Genomic DNA, 11,424 nt, shown 5'->3' on the forward strand with positions numbered 1-11,424 from the left:
ATAAAAACAGTAATAAAGTAATTTAAAATAATTCTATACTGCTTTACTGGATTTTGTTACAGTGCCAATTCCTAGTGGATTTTTGGGGGGTTTTGCTTTAGATACTATCTAGACAATGGTAACACAGACTGAAAACAGGGAGAGAAGGCAATTTTCCTTAGCCACTGTGGTTGTGAGGAAAAAGACACAATTTTGGGGGTTCAAATAAACTAGGGTGTTTATTAAGGGAAAAAACAAAGGGGAGGAAGGGATAATGGGTGAGGGAGAAAAAAAGAAAAGAAATTAAAAAAAGTCCGGGGTCTGAGGATTGAGGAATCCTCTGGCCGAACCGGCATTTTTGGTCCCAAAGCAAGAACTCAGCAGCACTGCAGTGAATGCAGCTAATCTGCACTCAAATTTATATAAAAAAGTCTCTAAAAGAGATGTAGACCGAAGTCTGCAGTGTCAGGTCCTCAGCTGCAGCTAATCCACAGTTAAAGGGCAGTTCTTCAAACTTCACAGGTCCTTTTATAATCTCTGTCCCCTCAGCTTGTTGCTGGAAGTCCCACCCCTATAGCTGTTGTTGATTGGTGCTGGTAACATCTTCTCCTCCAACAGTTTGCTGTCGTTGGGGTAACTGCGGTTTTGGAGGGGAAGTTCCTCATTAGTGCGCACCATTGCCGTGGTGTCAAGTTACAAGTCTTCTGGGGCAGGTTAAAAATTCTTTGTAAGATGTTGCTGGTGAGGGGATTTGCTTTGAAAACCTCAAAAGTAACAAACTTAAAAGAGATTATTAAACTTATAAACAATGCATCAATAGCAACAAACAAATGAGTAAGGGACTACAAAAATAGGGATAATGCTTATGACAATTAAACATTCAACTGGAACACACAAAAAACACAACCAGTACAATTCTACAATGAACAACTTCTAAACAACAACAACAATTCCACATGCAAAAGCCAATCTAAGGTTTTATAGATGACAGTGGTGAATAGCAATAATCTGTAATTATTAGCAAACAAATATTTTCTTCCTGGTGATGAATCAGATTTCCAATTTCAGTTCTATGTAATAGGAGAAAATAGAACAAAGTACAGGTCTCATTCTTGTTATAATACAGCTTTAAAATAACTTCTCTTAAAACTGAGGAAATACGGGATTTTTTCTCCCTCAGTATTGGACTGAATGTACAGAAATATTGCCAACAAACAATGTTTCGCTCTTAAATGCAAGAAAATCTGAATAGAATTTAAGAAAACAAATAGCTTGGAAATAGGTTTTGGATAACAATAAGTTTTGGTTGCCCCATTCATGGAAGTGTTCAAGGTCAGGTTGCACGGGGCTTTGAGCACTTTAACCTAGTGTGTAGTAGTGCATTTTGTTATTTGTCAATATTATGGATTGTTTTGCAGCTGTTTTGCTCCAGGTTACTCCCCCTGAATAAGAGTGGTTCCTTCCTAGTTGTCCCCACCTCTTCCCACTGTCACTTATCCCAAAACCCTTCCCCATGTTCCAGAATGTTCAGTGTCAGTCTCCCCTTGAACCAGTTGTCTCCGTTTCCCAATTGTCCATCAGTGTAACCCAACCCCTTATTCCAGGACCTTCCCTGTCAATCCAAACTGGCACCTACTCTTTGTTCCTATAAAGTTCACTGTCAATCTCCCTGTGCCAGGGACTCCATTGGCTTGTTTGATCTGTACCCTCCCACTATGTTCTCCTATTGGTTTGTGAAATGCATACCCCACCTTGTATCCCTCCCCTAAGATTCCCTGGTTGGTTACCGCATTGTATCCTCCCTCTAATCGTCCCCTGTTTATAAGCTACTGTTTCACCCTATTCTTGGTCTTTGGTTCCTGACTCCCTTAGGAAGTAAACACCCTGGGCTTCACATCAAAGATCCCTCTCCGTCCTTTACTCTGATCCTCTGCATGTCTTACCATCCAAAAGCCGTAGAGTGTGGTGCCTTGACCACGTTTCTCCCTGCAAGCTGCACCCTGGACTGCCTGCCTCTCTCAGGATGGCCCACTCTTATTGTTGTGCCAGGAGCCAGCCTGGGTGAGAAAAACAACTGGGACGGAGACACTAGTGAAAGATGTCCCTGCCCTTGGCAATGGGACTGCCAAGGCAGTACATACCGGACTTAAATTTGACCCAAAACATTCTGTGTTTCTAAAATTCAATAATCCGTGCCTTGTTTACACCTACATGACTTCCAGTTGCAAAATACAGATGACAACCTGTGCAACTACTACAGAAAAAGCTCTTCCCTGCCTGCTAAGTGTTAAGAAAAGTGCCATGTGTCATTCTCCAGAGCTAGACTAGTAATAAACAATTCCTCTTGTACTACAAAGACAAAGCTCAAACATGTATTTTGTCACTGAATGCAATATGGCTATAAAAATGCAGAACTGTTTGTGCAGTACTAAATCCTGGGATGTTACTTAATGATAATTGCTGAAGTTGAACTTACAATTTGGCTGATTAGAAGAAAATTGGGGAAACCTGTTAATTACGTGAGAAACAAGCAGAGAATACGGAAATTGGAGGGAAAAAAACAGAGAAGAGACCAAACAGTAGACAAAGCAAAATACCTGTAAGTCTAAAGAAGACTTCTTTTTTTTTCCACACACTGTAGCACTAAGCCATTTCCAAAGCAAAGTATGTGTGAAGAGTGCTGTGATGAGCTTCACTTGTATGGGCAGCAGGAGAGTAAAGTGTGACAAGAGTCGTTATTAATAAAGGTAGCATGACTCTGTAATACTGTTACAACTTACTACTGACTTCTAAAAACTAGTTCCATGAAGATTCTAACAGTCGAATAAGATTTTTCAAAGAAATGAGACAGTGTAACTAACAGTCCACATTTATTCAGATTCCATAATAATGCTGAAAGTTTTACTGTAGATTCACCAATTTGTTTGTCCTACCTTTGTTTGTTTGTTTTCTGGCCAACTCTTCAAAAACAATTTTCAAATTTGTTATCTTCAGAATGTTACTGGTGCCACTGTTCAGAACTAGACCCTGTGACCACACAGGTTAAACTGTGCATAATTACATCCTGACAGATAGAATGCTACTGGGTGGAATGAAGTAATCTGTTTTGTTACCAGTCTGATTCAAACTAAATCCCCTTCATTTGATGAGGTGGTATGTGTTTTCATTACCTGCTGCATCAAGGAAAACATTCACCAAGAGTTACAAGACCAAGACTTTTATCTAATCAAATCAGTGGTGCCCATAACTTGGAGATGTGACTTCTTTTCCAACATTTTCGTATTTGTAAGCAATTTTGAATTAGGAAATACAGGATATTCATCTTTTCACAAAAACACGAATTAGTCTGTTTCAAAGTACCATTAAATTGCTAGATTCTTTTTAGAGAGAGTAATTTGATTATTCTGTATTATTGTTGGGGGTTGGGTGTCCTTCCTTTTCTTCTGGCTCACCAATGGAATTTTTACCCATTAGTTTCGGGAAAACCTGACTGCAGATACTTGGTGTGTACTTGAGAAACACAAAGAGTTTGGCTGGGCCCAGGGGGAAGGGGGGGCAGGAAAAGAGGAGGGTGGGGACAGTTTGGCGGCTTCTTCATCTTCAGAGAAGGACACTGCTGGGAGCTGTTGCAGCGGAGAGAACGGAATTTGCCATCACCCAGACGGAGGTGCTGCTGCTTCTTCTCCTTCTTCTCCTTCTTCCCTCTTCGTTGGTGGCCTCACACCCCCTGTCCTGCCAGGACGTGCCAGTGCCAGGAGCTGCTGATCCACCTCAGCCACCGGCCCAGGATCTCAGCTCATCCCTGCTGTTCCAGCTGGGTGTTCCTCAGAGCCCTGCAGGAGCACCGGGACTGACTGCCCGAGGGGGTTTGTGAAGCAAAGCCTCTCCTCCATCCCTTCCCGTCTCGGCTGAGAAGGCTGTCATGGGGCCTCTGGTTCTGTTTTTTTGTTAATGCTGTAGTTAATGTTGTTTGTTTGCCTTGTATGGTAGTTTGGCGTTTAGGGAAAGAAATGGGAAACACCCATGGAAGTGATTTCTTTGAGAGAAGCTGTTGGGAGTTTCTTCTGTGCTTGAGATCAGGCCAAAAGCTGGCCAGTTCTGAGAACTGACAGCATTTTGCACCACTGAAAAGTAAGTTCACCTTTGTGAATATCACCTTTTAAAAACCCAAGCCTGGGAACTTCTCTCTCTTTCTTTCCGGCCTTGAAAGGCAGCAGAGCTCTGGTGAGGCTGGCCCCGCTCCCCTGTGGCCTGTGCGGCCTGGGCGGGGCTGGGCCAGAGCCCAGCGGCTCCTGGGCGAGGGATGGAGACTATGGGGTCCCCCCTCCAGCCCGGGACAGGCTCTGTGGTGGTGCTGGCTTCTCCTGAGAAGTTCTCCGGGTTCCATTCTGGCGGGGTAGCCGAAGCGCTTCCCAGGGAGGCCCCCAGACAGCTGTTGATACTCACCGACATCCCCCCCAGCCCCACCACCTTCGGCCCTCACAGACCGCTCCAAGCCAAAAACTGTCTGCTCCCTCCCTTCGGCTGCTGGGTGAAAGACACCTGAAATCCGACACCACGACTGCCTGCAGCAGCTTGGGCCAGATTTAACTTCTTCACTACACAGTTAAGATCTGCAGACCTTGTCCCTCTCTCCAAGAGAAAAGGATGAGAGCAGTCAAGACATAAAAAAGAAAATGTGAAACATCAAGGTCAGTAAAAGAAGGAGTCAAGCCTCAGATGGAAGGAGGATGAGAAGATGCTCTAATAAGCTGAAATATTCTTTTGGTAGGGCCATGGAGATGGACAATAATGTTCTGAAAAATAACTCCTTTAATTCATGAAAAAGTATTGGGGGAATGAAGTATTCAAGCTGCAGATCTGAGCAAAGGTATCCATGGATGAAGCTGAGCAGATGGTGACTGTGACCCCATGAGACGCTTGAACAGAGTGATAAGAGCTGATGAAGACTCTTTGCCCCAGGGAGAGAAGAAGAAAACCTTTGTTCTCAAAGATGATCATAAGAGACAGATGAAGAGAACCTTTGCCTTTGAATAACTCATACTTAAAATAATACCCCATGAGTTCATGGCCCATGAACACACTTCTAGGAGGTCTGTGAAAATGAGAGGAGAGGGCAGAGTTTGTGCCTGGGTGGCTACCAGTCATAGAAATGAAAAGCCATGAGAGAACTGTTTCTTGTAAAAAAATCTCCACAGCATGACAAGAGAAAAATCATCTCCCTACAAAGACTGATGAAAAGACTATTGTATAGTAGGTACTGCTTTAACATCCCAGATTTTGTCTCATCATTGTCAGTTAAAAAAAAGGTTGGGTGGGGGGAAGAAAAAGTTTCTGGAGGTTTTATTCTGGTTTCTTATTCTTTTACTCCTGTTAATAAACTTTCTTTATTACTTTTAAGCCTGTTTTGCCCTTCTCCTAATCCATATCGCACAGCAAGAAAAGAGTTTTAGCTAGAGTTAAAAACCCACCACACCTTGTTATACATACTAGTAAAGAACTGTTGTTCCTATCCCCAGATCTCTGCCTGAGAGCCCCTTGATTTCAAAATTATAGTAATTTGGAGGGAAGGGGTCTACATTTTCATTCCAAGGGAGGCTCCTGCCAGAGGAGATACCTGTCTTCCAAACCAAGACAATTATAAAACAGAAGCCAAAATCCAAAAGACTGATTACCTGCTATTCTATGAATTTGTCTTCCCTTAAGTTTTAATTTGTCTACATATCCCTATTTGACATACTTGGTTTGATGTTCTTTTTCTTTCAGGACATTCAGTAAAAGCTCCACCCACCCCACTCCCTGCCCTGTCATCCTCCAGTGTAGACCTGTGTTGTTCCTTGTGCTATAGAGTTTGATATATTTAAAAATTAGTTTGCATTATGCTTGCTGATTAACAGGAGTCCTGTTTAAATTAAACTAAAATTGGATTCTAGGAATGCCTTTTGATGCCATCATAAAAGAAGTCCATACAAACCAGTTTTTAAGCCTTAAAGAAACATTTACATGTTCCTGACTTGGGCAATGCTGAATACAGTTCTTATTCAACACAACTCCTTTCCCTGTTCACCATTTGCTGTGTTAGCCTGTCCAGTATAGAATTAGTCTATCCAATATAAATTACATAGAATTCTTCAATCAGCTGATTCCTTTCTCTTCTATGTTGTTCTTAAATTCTTTCCATGTCTCTTGGAAAGAAATAAATAGTATTTTCTCATATCTAGTTCCTTTTACATTTGTAATAAGACAAAGATTTTTTTTTTTTTTTTTTTTTTTTTTTTTTTTAGCTGTTGCAGTCTGTTTCAGGAAGGATATTCCTCGTATGCTTTCTTTGGAAAATTCAGCAATTGTTTCAATATTATTTTCTCACAATGAGTCACTTTGGAATGTGGCTGTATGTAAATTGGCAATAGATAGATTTGTTATGCTTTTGATTTCATGTACAAATATTCAACAGTAATTTGTATCTGTTCTAGTTACTTTGAAATAAGCTGTAAATTGTGTCACAATACAAAAAACTTTTCTTTTTCAAAAAGGTTAGTTAAAAAAAATCGAACCCTCATAATTTAAGGCTGAGGTAGGAAAGCTAGAATAAAGATGAACAGCAAAAGGCTCTCATTTACTGAATACTGAAAGAGTTTAGACCGCATAGATTCAGTGCTACCTTTAAATATGTAGTTAAAGTCCTGAAATGAGAGGAACTTTCCCAACGAAACAGACAGTTCCATGTAACAGAGGCTAGGGAGACAAAGAGGCTTGTTGGAAAGGCCAAAGCACAGTGTACATGTAGAGAGGAGCTAGAGAAAATTCTGGGATGGATATAACTAAAGACAACTACAAAACTTTAAATATGGTTTTTGTGAATCAAACTAACAAAAATAACTCAGGTTAGGGTAAAAGTTATAGAGTACAGTTGGAAAACACCTGCTAATGAGTTGGGATAATGAAATGGATTTTCCTAGAAAAATGAAAGTCTTTTTCCTAGACTTTTGACAGGGTGATTCCTTGTAAGAATTAGAAAAGCAATCACCAAGAAACAAATCATACTGAAAGTGAGACAAGATTATTTAATTTATTAGAATTATTGAAGACCTGACAAGGATGCTGCCTTCTGATTGAGACCTAACAAGGGCATGTGCTTGAAATTTGCTGTACCAAAGGCAAAGAATCTGCACAGTGAGCCCCCTATCTACAGCAGGAGATAATTACTGTCTACCCAGTTATGCTTTAGTATTAAGCTTTTTTAATTGAACCCCTTTAACTGAGTCTAAAGCAAGAGCCCTAACCTTTGTTCTGGCAAATCAGGAATGGAAAAAAAATGTGTAGAATATCTTTTTAATGTCATACGAAAGTAGAAGTCTATACTCTTACCTTTTACATTAAAAATAAAACACAGGTGTTTATATTATGTTTGGTTTGAATATTCAGAAATACAAGGAATGTTATACATCACTTACATGAGAACTTTGGAGACATTGTATATAAGTTTTACTGTCTTTAGACCACCTGAGGCCTCATCTAAATTCAAGTCTGTGTCACTAATGTCAGGTAAAACATTAAACAGAATTCAGCCAAACTGGTTCAAAACCTTTTGCTAATGTTCTTAATTTGACTCAGCTTGATGTGACCCACTACTTTCACTTTGATTCAAAATACTGTCTGGTCACTGCATGTCCATTTTCTCTTTGTTTGTTTGTTTGTTTGAAGCCAAGTTAGATGGCTTGGCATCAACTAACTGTGGAAAAAAATACCAAATTGATGCTGTCTAGTCAAAGTTGGGAATGAGGTTGAACTTCTGCAGTAAACATCAGTAACTGTACGTGAGGAAAATGAAGTGGCATAAAAATTAATGGTCTAATAAATATGCTGAATTCTGTTCCTTAATATCAGCAATTAATGAAGAAAAGTTGCACAGGTGGCTTTAGAAAGGGGAAATAAAAGCACAGGTGGAAGAAAGTAGGAAAGAAAAGAAAAAGCAAGAGGAAAGAAATGTTTTTAAAAATCCGTGTGGCAAAGATGATTAAGAACTCAAAATTCTTTGCTATATTGTTACCATTTTCCATGCACTGCTTATAAGCTATGTTCTCAACTATGACTGAGAAGCCATATGCATGTTGTTCTGGTTTAGGGTATTTCCATCTGGACCCGTTCAGTTCTGGCAAATGAGATCCCATATTCCTGTTATCTGCACCAAAATTAACATGAAGATAAAAACATTCTTTGTCAAAGTTCTCTCTTTGCTTAGTTAAGAACTTTCAATAACGTCCAAGTTATTTCCTATAAATTTTTAGTATCCTTTCCACTTATAACAAATATACTTCAGTAAATAACACAAATGATTATTCCCCTAACTTGTAAATTTCTGCTAGCTATAACCAGGTAGAAATTGTGCTACTCTTGTACAAAGTCTACTCATGGAATGATACAGTCAGCATGAGCTATATCTATAAACTGCAAATAGCCTGCGATGAGGACTATCTCCTTACTCTTAGATCTAATTGGTGCTTGAAATCACTGCTTGATTGCAGTGCTACAGGATGCTACTGTATGGTGTTCCTCACTCTGCCAGTCAACAAGATAATGTGGTACAGGCACACATCCAAGCATTCTGCTGCAGCAGAAGTCAACACCTTGTAGCATCACAACCAATACACAAAATAAAACGTGTGACCAAAGAAAGTCTAAATACTTGAATATGTCACAACCTGGGCAGTGGTCTGGGTGCCATGCCCTTCCCAGAGAAGCGCCCCTGGAAGGATACTCTCGGGTGCTCAGGCACTCCCTGCCCTGCCGACAATGATCTCAGCTCTGAGCCCTGAAAAGGGCTCTTGAGTCATTGCAGTTCTTCAGTTGATATCTGGGAGACACAAAAGGAGGGACGGGAGTCTCATGTGGTGTTCCACAACAAGCCTTTATTCTTCATCCAGGGACAAGGAGCACTCTGGCTACCACAAAGGGGTCAGGGACAAAAGACTCCAGATAGTCAGAGGGAAACAGGGGCTTATACAGGAGCATCAGGACTAGTCCACTGAGGGTTTGGGGGCAGAGCAAAGGGGAAGGACCAATAGCATTTGCACAGAGTACATAAAATTTGCAGGGGCTGCAAGGCACGCTGGAAGTGACTCCTTTTGTTGCCCCAAAAGAGAAGGAACTTTTCTAGGAGCTTTCCCTCCAAGGGAGAATTGTGGGTTCATCGTTAATTGGCCCACTGGCCTCCATACGAGTATACCTGGAATCATTCTTATCTGCAACAAACAAAAGTTCTAGAACAGGCAAAACCTGGACTTCCCTTCAGCCAATCTTTGGTATTTCTCTTTTAAGGTCTCTTAGCTGGTCTTCAATTCCTTTTGTAAAAATGTTAAGAGTTTTGGAGCCTACCATGCTGTGTTACACTATTTTTAGTACCAGATGAACCAATCTACAAAGGGTGTCTGAGATGTTATCCCAAGAGCAGACCAAACCAGCAAATCATCTCACGATTCAGGCTACTGTGGGAAACATCCATTCTCATCTAACCAAAAAAGGACATTTGATTCTACAGTTCAAAACCACATATATATTTCACAGCTAAACAGGAATAGACATCTTGAATTTCCTGAGAGGCAAGAATACTTGCGGAGAATGCCTAATTTGGTAATGCAAATTTAATTTGTGTTTAAGGGTTTTTTTGTCCAAGTTTGAGGAAGATGTGATTTCCAGCTACGGAATACTACCTTAGCAGTACCTTTAAAGTGGTAAACGTCTAGTATTTATTACTCTTTAGCTGGGCCAAGTAACTTAAAAGCAACAGTTACTGAATTAATTCATTGATGTAGGTTCACAAACTATGCCAAGGTAGATTTTTGCATCTTTCAACACCAAATCCCTGCATCTCACTACAGGCCTTTGTAACACCTGTCATGGTTTTAAACCAGTAACTAACAAAAAAATTGTTTATTTCTTGCCGTGAGATATGGATTAGAACAAGAGCAAAACAGGCACAAAACTTAAAAGGAATAAAGAAAGTTTAACAAACTACAATAATAAGAACACCAGAATAAACTTCCAGAAAAACCTTTTCATCTCTTACTACTCACCATTCCTTTGTTCACATGACAACAGAGACAAAAACTTTAGAACTTTGATGGTTTAAACAGTCCTAATTCCTTCTACAGTCTTTTCACCAGTCTTTGTAGAGAAACAGAAGTTTCTTTCTGTTAATTTATGGAGTTTCTCACAAGAAAACTATTTTTGTTATAGTTTTCCTTTTCCCTGATATCAGCTGCCCAGAGCTGCGGTTATCAGAGCCCACATCACTCTGAGGTGTGTATGGGTCATGAGTTTAGGGATGGCATTTTTAAGGATGAGTTATTCAAAAGCAAAAGTCTTCTTCATCTGTTTCTGTGAGCTTCACCAGAAAAGAGTTTTTCTCATTGCCCCCCCAAGGCTTCCAATTTTCGCTTTACTGTTTCCAGCACTTCACTATATCACAATCACTCTACTTTTTACTCAAATTTTACACTCTGAACACTCTATTCCTCCCCATACTCCGTCATGAATTAAAGGAGTTCTTTTCAGGACTTCATTGTCCATCTCCATGGTTTTAACAGAAAAGTATTTCATCTTAATTAAAGCATCTTCTTAATTCTCTACCTTTCCTGAAGCTTCTTTTCTTTCTTGTCACTGGTAGTTTATAAAGCCTCTTTTCACATTGATCAGTCTCTTTTTCTCTCTCTGGATAAAAAGATTAATCCGCAAGTCTCATCTGGGTAATGAAAGAGTTAAAATCTTGCCCAGGCTTTTGTAGATAGTTCTGTGGCCTCGGCCAGTGCAGGAGCTGGAGCCGTCTGCGATGGAAAGTTCCTCATGGCTGCTCTGGAGAGTGTAGTCGCCGCCCCAGCCCGCTGCGGGCCCAGAGCCCCTCTCCTTCTTCACTCGGCAGTTTCTGGTGAATTCCATCACGGCAAAAACTGCAGGGATTGGCTTGGCCTGGCCTGGCCAGGGCTCGGGGCAAGCCCCGCCATCCCCCCGCCATCTCCCATCCCCCGCAGGCCCAGCCCGCCCCCCGCCCGGCCGCATGGCCGGGCAGAGAGCGAGAGGCCGAAGCTCTGTTACCTTTCACAGCCAGGAGACAAAGAGAACTTAAGTGCCCCGACTTTACATCTTAAGGTAGGGTTCACAAGTTGATCTCCCTTTCCAATGGCTAAAATTGCTGTCAATCTCCAGTAATGACCAATAATTGGTCAGGAGAAGATACTCCTTTCAGTCCCCAGCAACTTTAACTTCCTTAAAGGTAAAGTAACCCCATGACAGACCTCATAGACTGGAGCTCCAGCAAACCACAGTTGCATGTGTATGTAGCACCTGCACTCCCAGGTCCTAGTTGAGAAACTTCTGGTGACCTTCTGCATGGATTTACTGAAAATCCAAGGCACACATCCCTTGCACCTGGCAATAGATTCTAAGTTT

The sequence above is a fragment of the Poecile atricapillus genome, chromosome Z (assembly GCF_030490865.1).
Source record: "Poecile atricapillus isolate bPoeAtr1 chromosome Z, bPoeAtr1.hap1, whole genome shotgun sequence".
NCBI classification, from domain to species: Eukaryota; Metazoa; Chordata; class Aves; order Passeriformes; family Paridae; genus Poecile; species Poecile atricapillus.